Consider the following 9,949-nt stretch of genomic DNA (forward strand, 5'->3'; position numbering starts at 1 on the left):
TGACCTGCCCAACTCAATCCCAGCAGCTGAGTCCTTAACCATCTTCAAGAATCGACTAAAACACATCTCTTCCACCTTTATTTGACCCTCTAACTCTAGCACTTTCTATTCTAATTCTATTCGTTATAATAAAAAAAACATGCCCCTTTTAAACGTTTAGACTCTATTTATTTACTGCTTGTTTTCTAAAAAAAAAAAAAAAAGTAACACTTGCTACTCTCATTTTTTTGTATTCTATCTTTGTTTTCTTTTTATTTACTATACAATTAACAAAGCAAAAAAGGCCTCTAACACTAGCTTGCTTTATTCTTTTTCTATTCTACCGGTTTTCTTTTTATTTATTATATGATTTTAAAAAACCTTGCTGTGTGTACTGCGTTAAGCTAACTGAGACTTGTTATAGCACTTGTGTATTATTGCTCTTTTGTTGATTTTGATTGCTTCCATTGTCCTCATTTGTAAGTCGCTTTGGATAAAAGCGTCTGCTAAATGTAAATGTAAATGTTTACCGCGGTAGAGAGAGCAGCAGAGCGTGATGTCACATCTTTGTCTTTTGAGGGAATCTGGCCGGAGTTCATCGCGTGGGGCCGCGTTAGGAAGAGCTGCATTCCAGCGCAATGAAACCTCTTTCTGTTCATCACGTGTTTCATGTGTGTGTCTCTGAGTGTGTGTGTCATATTAATGTTGATGCTGCTGCGGTTTGATTTGTGGAAGCGTGTGAATGTGAAATGCTGCAACACACACACGTATGATGCAGGCGGTGGTTCAGTGTGTTTGAGCTCTTGTGTCTGTTAATCCACTGGATTCAGAGGAAACTGTAAAGAGCCCAGCGCTTTGTGTGTGAGTGTGTGTGTGTTGAGTGTGAGTGTGAGTGTGTGTTGAGTGTGAGTGTGTGTGTGAGAGAGAGAGAGTGTATCAGAATGGACAAGTCCTCTCATGTCCACATGCCGGAGGCATCTTGAGGGGCGTCTAGGTGACCGTTCAGAGCAGACTGTAAGACTCTCTGTCTTTCTCTCTTTCTGTTACAGTAATTCTAGTGTGTTGCTCTTTAATTACAGCACTGTATTGTTTGTAATCAGCTTTTATAAAGAGCCGTTGCATTCCATTGCACTGCTTACCCCTTGTTTTTTATATGTAGACATGCGATAGACGGACGTGATTATCCGTAGCGCTCGTGTCTTTTGCCGCTTCTTGCACATGACACAGCCGTCTAAAAACAAGGAGTTAAAAGTTCAATATTTAAGAAACGTCTCGCATTTTTCAACACATTCTGTGTGAACCGGCCTCAAGTGGTTTGTATTTTATATCATCCTGAGATCCTCTTATAATGTTAATGAAGTTTCATTGATCGCCTAAAAAATGAACTCAGGAGTGGTTTGGTTGTGGTCAGAAAGCAATCCGACCCGACGGATCGATGAACCGAGCTTTATCATAATGCATATTAGGAATTGTGGTATTTAAAGAGATCCCAAAATGAAACATCATTTACGCAAACCTGTAGGATTTTCTTTCTTGTGCTGAACACAAAAGACGATATTTTAAAGAATGTGGGTAGCCAAACAGTTTCTGGTCTCCATTGATGTAAATACTATTTTTTTTCCATACTATGGAAGTCAATGGAGATCAACAACATTTTTGGGTGAACTAGCAGAGTCTGATTCTGTGTATGAACACATCAGTTAATGCAGGTGAAAGCTGCTCTTCATCTTAAACTGTTGTCTAATTAATTGCTGTTTTTCAGAACAGGCTCATTATGACGAAACACTAATGATATAAGTCCCTGTTTGAGAACAAAGCAAACGGGTCTGAAAACAGCTGTAGTTTCTGATCAGAGCTGAAGAATCTGAACTGATCTGGCCACAACTCGCATTCACACAACATACACAATCATGTCTCGTTTCTCGTCTTTCTGAAACCTCATGAGGCATTTGCTGGAGAAAGGAGCATCTTTCATCTGCTGCGATGTTTTTCAGACGTGTGAATGAACGTTCATCGTCCTCTAATCACGAGCGTTCATGACTGAAGTTCAGAATATGTTTCTTATGTGTTTGAGATGAATTGTAGATGGAGGAGGCAGCATTCTTGTGTCACCCTTCAGCGCCGCGTCCTGCGAAAGAGCTTCTCCGTTCACCTGCTCCGCCTGCGGTGATGCTCTGAGCATCGATCCTTCCTAAATCACATCAGAAATGGAGGCTTTACACTTCTCGTTTCCAGTTTTGCTGTCGCTTGATGATTTGGTGTTGTTGTTGTGCTGTTCTAACCATCAGTCATCAGAATCCAGATGTAACCGTAACAATCTGATTCCTCTGAAGAATTAAACGCAGAAATGCATGAATGAGGTTTCATCTGCAGACTCGTGTGAATGTAGGATAAACCAAGTTTAACTTGTACCAAAGGCCTCAGAAGTCTTTTAACCCAGATGATGATTCCTGCTGTTCGTGCTTTTCATCAGCGGCGCCCGCTGAGCTCCATCAATTATTAAAGCGCATCTGAATGTTTCGCTGGAGCTGTTTACCTGTTTATGCAGCCAGAAACGTGCGTCTTATATAATTCAACGCATCAGGGACGTTCGGCAGTCTGTGGATCTATTCTTAGCTCTGTGAGGTCCATAAATTAATCTTCAATGTGATGTTCAGTGCTGATATCAGTCTTGAGGAGCTCCAGTTTATCCCGGAGAATATCATGAGCACACACTGAAATAACAGTCAGCCTAATAAATAATGGAACGGTTATTGAACCTTTAGACGAAATATAGAACATAAGTTTGCATACGTGTTATTATATTTGATGCATCAGGCTTTTATGATTCATATAGTCTGATATAGTGAGAATATGGAGTTTAGTTTTATTCAGAGACTCAAACTGAGCAATAATATGAATTTGCTGCAGATGCTGTTATTTATATGATGAAATTCTGATGCTTGTGCTGTAAATCAATGAGATGTTTCTAACAGTGCAGCAGACACTGACATAAAATGCTATAGATATCAGCGGTTGCTCTATATCTCCAGTAATCTGTCTCAGTGAGACGAGATTGAAATGCTCCAAACATATAATGCAGTGATTGAGAGCTGAAGAAATAAAGGCTCCTCAGAAGATCCTGATGATCAGATTTGAGACTCTAGTAAAGCTGAGCTGCTTCAGTCCAGTAAGTGTTCATCTGGAATATGTACAGTTACACTAAAAGAGCTTTGACTGGATAAAAAGTACCTCCAAAATAAAACTGTAAATCTTCCACGATCTCGTCCTCTTCTCAGACTTCAGCTGGAGTTTGATCTGAACCCTGTTGTTGGTTTTCACAGGCGTGTTGGTGAGCGACCCGAGCGTTTAGATGGGTTTGTGTCATTTTTTTCTGCATGATTCATGGTACTAAATATATTTATGTAATAGTTATGATCCATTTATTAGCTGTTAACCAAGTTTTGAGCATAGCACTGAAAATGAAATCTCCACCTTAAACTGTCATAAATCTTAAGTTTGGTCCCTTTTTAAAGAAGATGCTTGGCAGATTATTGCTGAAGTAAAAAGTAAAAAAAGTTTTTAAAAAAAAGTTATAGAAGTTTGTTTATTATTATGAAAAATATGCATTTTCCAAAACATGTTTTATACTCTAAAACTGTGTGAAAATCAACGCTATAAATCAAAACAAGTTGTGTTCCAAATTTGAGGTTGATATCACTAAAAATGAGCTTTCAGTCAGATTTAGTTTGGCCGCAGTACCAAATGTTTCCACTAGATGCAATTTGCTTTCCATTTGATTCCAATGCGTCACTTTTGACAGCAAACAGTGTGTGTGTGTGTGTGTGTGTTCACGTAGCAATTGCCAAAACCAAGTTTCGTACCATAAAAAATAACATTATAAACGTAACATTATTCAGTCAAAAATTCAGAGGGTTAATTTAGGGTTGAATCACGTGTTATTATATTTGATGCATCAGGCTTTTATGATTCATATAGTCTGATATAGTGAGAATATGGAGTTTAGTTTTATTCAGAGACTCAAACTGAGCAATAATATGAATTTGCTGCAGATGCTGTTATTTATATGATGAAATTCTGATGCTTGTGCTGTAAATCAATGAGATGTTTCTAACAGTGCAGCAGACACTGACATAAAATGCTATAGATATCAGCGGTTGCTCTATATCTCCAGTAATCTGTCTCAGTGAGACGAGATTGAAATGCTCCAAACATATAATGCAGTGATTGAGAGCTGAAGAAATAAAGGCTCCTCAGAAGATCCTGATGATCAGATTTGAGACTCTAGTAAAGCTGAGCTGCTTCAGTCCAGTAAGTGTTCATCTGGAATATGTACAGTTACACTAAAAGAGCTTTGACTGGATAAAAAGTACCTCCAAAATAAAACTGTAAATCTTCCACGATCTCGTCCTCTTCTCAGACTTCAGCTGGAGTTTGATCTGAACCCTGTTGTTGGTTTTCACAGGCGTGTTGGTGAGCGACCCGAGCGTTTAGATGGGTTTGTGTCGTTTTTTTCTGCATGATTCATGGTACTAAATATATTTATGTAATAGTTATGATCCATTTATTAGCTGTTAACCAAGTTTTGAGCATAGCACTGAAAATGAAATCTCCACCTTAAACTGTCATAAATCTTAAGTTTGGTCCCTTTTTAAAGAAGATGCTTGGCAGATTATTGCTGAAGTAAAAAAAGTTTTTAAAAAAAAGTTATAGAAGTTTGTTTATTATTATGAAAAATATGCATTTTCCAAAACATGTTTTATACTCTAAAACTGTGTGAAAATCAACGCTATAAATCAAAACAAGTTGTGTTCCAAATTTGAGGTTGATATCACTAAAAATGAGCTTTCAGTCAGATTTAGTTTGGCCGCAGTACCAAATGTTTCCACTAGATGCAATTTGCTTTCCATTTGATTCCAATGCGTCACTTTTGACAGCAAACAGTGTGTGTGTGTGTGTGTGTGTTCACGTAGCAATTGCCAAAACCAAGTTTCGTACCATAAAAAATAACATTATAAACGTAACATTATTCAGTCAAAAATTCAGAGGGTTAATTTAGGGTTGAATCATGTGAAACGCTGCTGTTTGATACTCGATATGCGTTCAATTCAGTTTGTCACTGATAGAAATACCACATCTGGCAAACATGCCTAAATGGAGATTTTCGGCTAGAACGAGCAGGTCTTTTGTGTAAATCACATAAAGACTAACCCATGTCAGTTGTGCTTTTTCTCCAGATGTTTCTCTTGGTTTGACGTGAACGTGATGAAGCAGTAAAGCATGTTAAATGAGAAGCAGACGGTCACGAGTCGAGCTGTGATGTGGCCAGACTGAAGTCACTCGAAAAAGAGTCGTATGAAGATGAATGTGTTTTAATGAGACGACCAGAATGTCTGAACTTTGATGGGGCCGCCGGTATTTGAGCCTTCATTTCAGTCAGAAACGTTATTTAGCACAAATGATTAGTCTTTCAGAAGGAGATTTGAGCCTGAAAGTGAAGATGGTTTTGTGGTTTTTCACCCTTTTAATCACCGTTTTCATTGCCTTTTTGTGAGGTTCATTTAAAAATCAGAGCTATTATAGTTAACTAAAATCATTTTCGCTTCTTGAAATAAAATAAAAGATAAAAATGCAAAAAAATTTTTATTTCAGCTAGCTACCAAAGCAACGTTTCTCAAGTTAATTTAGTTTTATTATTAATGTCTTTTCAGTTGTAATTAGACTTTTTCATTATTGTCTCAGACATTAAGAAAAAATTACTTTGAAATACTAAAATAACAAAAATGGAAATAAAAATCAAAAACTACAGACACATTTAAAGAAAAACACAAAATTACTAAAACTTAAACTTAAGATGAAAACCGAAAATATAAAAATAGATGAATCTAAATATAATAGTATCTGAAATGATTGTAAAACAACACTGGTTTTGATAACGCCACTGAAGAATCGTTCAATATAGGGTTGCAGAGAGACGGAAAATATCCAGATCTCTTGGAAATGTTTGGAAAGTTTCCCGGAAATGTGCCAGAAATGTTCCGGCACTTCACTAGGAACATGTATGAAGACAGTAAACTGTTTAGTTGTTTGTGGGACGAGCGTGTGAAAATCCGCTTTGGCCCCGTTCCATTCATCCCGCTTTAGGGACACAAGAACCTCAATAGAACAATGAGGCTTTTCCCCTCGACGGCTCGCAAACAAAACAGCCGCGTGAATCCAGGCCGCTCTGACAGTCACGTCAACCTGACGCTCTGTGCTCTTATTGAACCAAAACAGAGGATGTGGCTTATTCTAATACAGGAAGCGCGGTCTGCCCGGCTCGCCGCATCTTTACTAAACAAATGAGAGAGAGAGACGAGAGCCTTTCCCTCAACACCCAGAAAACTCCGCCTGAGGCATCGGGTCCTTCATTTGATTCTGCATTAATGTCCGTCTGTCTGATTCACTAATATTTGTAGTTATATGCACATGAAACATCAGTTTTTTGTTTGCTTTTTTTAACATGCTGTCAAGGGTCTACAGATGAAAAATAGCCTGATTCTGGCACATGTGCAGTCATGTTCATTCATGTGCATTGCCCGTGCAAACAAACAAACTCTTAAAAATAAAGCTGCTTTATTGACATTGATGGTTCCTTTAACATCCGTGGAATCTTTCCACTGAGCAAAAGGTTCTTTAGATGATTAAAATGCTCTTTGGGGAACCAAAAATTGTTTTATTTTCAAGAGTATTGCCATTAAAATCTAATTCTCAAGGCGTGCATTTGTTCTGAACTTTTTTTTTGTAATGTTAATGAGTTTGGAATATTCTAAATTCACAGAACACTCCATATAAGGGCTTTCCGCACAACTTTCTCTTTACAAACGTTCATTGCTTTCAGAAAACATGTGACGGTGTCTAAAGATGCGCAGCCAGATCCTCAAACCCAGTTCAAACACAGACCCGGGTCTGTGCTCTCATGATCCAGCTCTACATGCTCATATCTGTGTCTTTACGCAGAGAAACCTCACAGCTCCAGCTGTAATGCAGCTTTTCTTAAAGTCAACTTCACATCACATTTTTCAATATTTGTGGAATAAACGGCATATTTATTATACATGATTTATTCGAGCACATCTTGTTTTTTTAAATACATGTGCCCTTGTAATATTTATTCAAAATAACTTGCAGCATCATCTCTTCTCTTCTCTGATGAGTCACTGTGTTCACCAGCGTGAGGGCGGGACAATAACCTGTCACTCACATGAGATCCACCAATAGCAAACCACAACCATCCAATGATGCCGTCGGTTCCCGATGGACAAGATCAAGCCCCGCCCAGTTTAAGGTGCGCTCACGTTTACTGCTGCTCGACGTAATTTCACTGGTGAAAATGAGTCGATCAGAAACTGTGCGATCTGGAGTTTCACGTGAGCATGTAGATTTTCACTTCTGAACAACAGAAAGCTGCTTGCTGAAAGAGACTTGTGTTTGAGATGTGCTTTATGCATCGCCACACTACTGACGAGACACGTTTGCAAAATTGATCTGAAATATCACTGATGTGACGCACATTTACTCTCTTACCACGTATGTGTCCCTGCAGCACAAAAGCATTGTATGGGTCAGAATTATACATTTCTCTTTTATGCCAAAAATCATGAGGATATTAAGTAAAGATCATGTTCCATGAAGATATTTAGTAAACTTCCTACCGTAAATATATCAAAACCTAATGTTTGATTAGTAATATGCATTGCTAAGAACTTCATTTGAACAACTTTAAAGATGATTTTCTCAATATTTAGATTTTTTTGCACCCTCAGATTCCAGATTTTCAAATAGTTGTATCTCAGCCAAATATTGTCCTATCCTAACAAACCACACATCAATGGAAAGATTATTTATTCAGCTTTCAGATGATGCATAAATCTCAATTTCGAAAAGTTGACCCTTGAGACTGGTTGTATGGTCCAGGGTCACATGTAAATTATGAAATATATATATATATTACATATATATAATATATAAATTATAAACAGACTGTGATTTTTGCATATGTGTGGTTTCAGTGGTTCCTATGACTTAGAATACATTTTAGTATGAACGTTATTGATGAATCATGATTTGTTTGTGAAGACATTCATACGCAGATTTCACACACAGTTTCATGCATTCGCACAGTTTATTCTGGAATATTTGAGCTCTGAACGTGACGATCAGCATCCCAGAGAGCCGTGGTACCATCATGATGAACTTTATCTGCTCTGCAGAAACAGACTCAGATGAGGAGTTTGAATCACGTGAGTCTGTTCCGTACTCGTTCAGTCGCTTGAGTTTGTTCAGCTTTGTTGTGTCTGTCTGTAGCGTCTTTCAGCGTCAGTGTTGGTTCTTCAGCGTTTGAGCCACACTGCTGAAGATGATGCTTCTCTCACAGACGAGTTGGGTCTCCAGCATATTATTCAGTGAATGTGTGATTCCTGTGAGTTTCCATCATCACTGACGGACAGACGGCGCTCGTTTCCATGGCAACCGTTAACCGCACTCCTGCAGGAGAACTAGTGATCACTGATCTGACCTGCTAACCTGTGATACTGCGCTATCACCACAGTAGATTACTGCTAGTATTGAGCAGCCGCTTGATCTTCGGCGTTTGATGCACATGCGTTTAGATATTCTCAAATGCCATGAGCTGTAACGCTTTTTTTCTTGGAAGCTAAATGAGATTAGATATTTAAGAGTTTATGTGTTGTTTGTGTCTAAATGCTGCAATCAAATTGCATTCGGGAAATGAAATCAGGTCATTCTGTTTCAGATCTCTGGCTAAAAAGTTTGAAAATGTGTGCCATTGAGATCCCAGTATCTCTGGAAATGAACCATACAGGGCCTTAAAAATGGAGATACCGAAATAAAAGTTAGCTGAGAACCAAAATGTAAAAGGATATGAAGATATCTTTAATACGTCTTGAGATACAGGCAAGCAAACTTAGGGGAAATTCAACTCAAAAAGTGCTTTTTCCTCTTTTTGAACAGTCACGATTGGCAAATAATGTGACACAGATTGCTAAAGTCAACAGATTTTACTAATAGAGCTACCAATCTCTGTGTGGAAATAACATCATGATGCTGCCAGCTTTCCAAAGTCATTTTTACCCTCCTGTAATTTGGCTCCGAATCTCAGGTGAAAATTGCATTTCTAACCCTTCTCTACAAAATAGTGGATTACTCCGTAAATATACATCCATGACATTTCATATTTTGGCTTTTATCAGCATTTATGTTTGTCTTTCTTCAGAAAAACATGAACAAAATATTTAAAAAAAAACTGAAATTTTAGCTGGGGAAGTTTCTGAAATATGGTTGTTTTGACAGGGAATGACACCATAGACAAACTGAAGTGAGGTTGTGTCAGATCAGCCGTTTGCTCGTATATTTCATCTTAATCTGCCATATGCTGAGCATTTCTTCATAAAGAGCTTTAGAGCTAAAAATACTGCGCTGAGGCTTTATAGACGCGCTGCTGCTTTTCAGCTGTTGTACGTTTGTGTTGAACGCCGTTTGCATCTGATCTGGGGAGATTTATTGTTCTGCAGCTTTAGCTCTGTTTGTGAGTTTTTACCGTATTTTACCGTGTTGTGTACTGGAGGTCGGTGATGGAGAAGCAGGTGGTGTTTGTGTGAAGTGCTTTTCTGTGTCGATCTCTGAATCAGCATCAGCCATCAATGTTTCATTTCAAAACACTTTCATTAGCTCTGAGAGTGTGTGTGTGTGTGTGTGCGTGTGTGTGTGAGTGAGAGTGTGTGTGAGAGTGTGTGTGTGTGTGGGAGAGTGTGAGTGAGAGTGTGTGTGTGAGTGAGAGTGTGTGTGTGTTTGAGTGTTTGTGTGTGTGTGTTTGAGTGTGTGTGTGTGTGTGTTTGAGTGTGTGTGTGTGTGTGTTTGAGGGTGTGTGTGTGTGTGTGTGAGAGAGTGAGTGTGTGTGTGTGTGAGAGAG

General features: G+C 38.4%; 2 protein-coding genes across 2 annotated transcripts in view; both read left to right on the top strand.

Annotated features, from left to right (window-relative positions):
- The window catches only part of LOC107566394 (AP-3 complex subunit sigma-1), a 34,389-nt gene that overhangs the window by 24,280 nt on the left and 160 nt on the right, over nucleotides 1–9,949 (top strand). Inside the window, exon 7 of the transcript XR_001606503.1 lies at nucleotides 1,370–1,374. The gene's annotated coding sequence lies outside the window, so the exon portion shown is untranslated. The remainder of the gene's footprint in view (nucleotides 1–1,369; nucleotides 1,375–9,949) is intronic.
- Nucleotides 1–9,949, top strand: part of commd10 (COMM domain containing 10) — a 25,730-nt gene that overhangs the window by 13,705 nt on the left and 2,076 nt on the right. The gene's annotated exons all lie outside the window — the stretch shown is intronic.

The sequence above is a fragment of the Sinocyclocheilus grahami genome, unplaced genomic scaffold (assembly GCF_001515645.1).
Source record: "Sinocyclocheilus grahami isolate Dianchi unplaced genomic scaffold, SAMN03320097.WGS_v1.1 scaffold1072.1, whole genome shotgun sequence".
NCBI classification, from domain to species: Eukaryota; Metazoa; Chordata; class Actinopteri; order Cypriniformes; family Cyprinidae; genus Sinocyclocheilus; species Sinocyclocheilus grahami.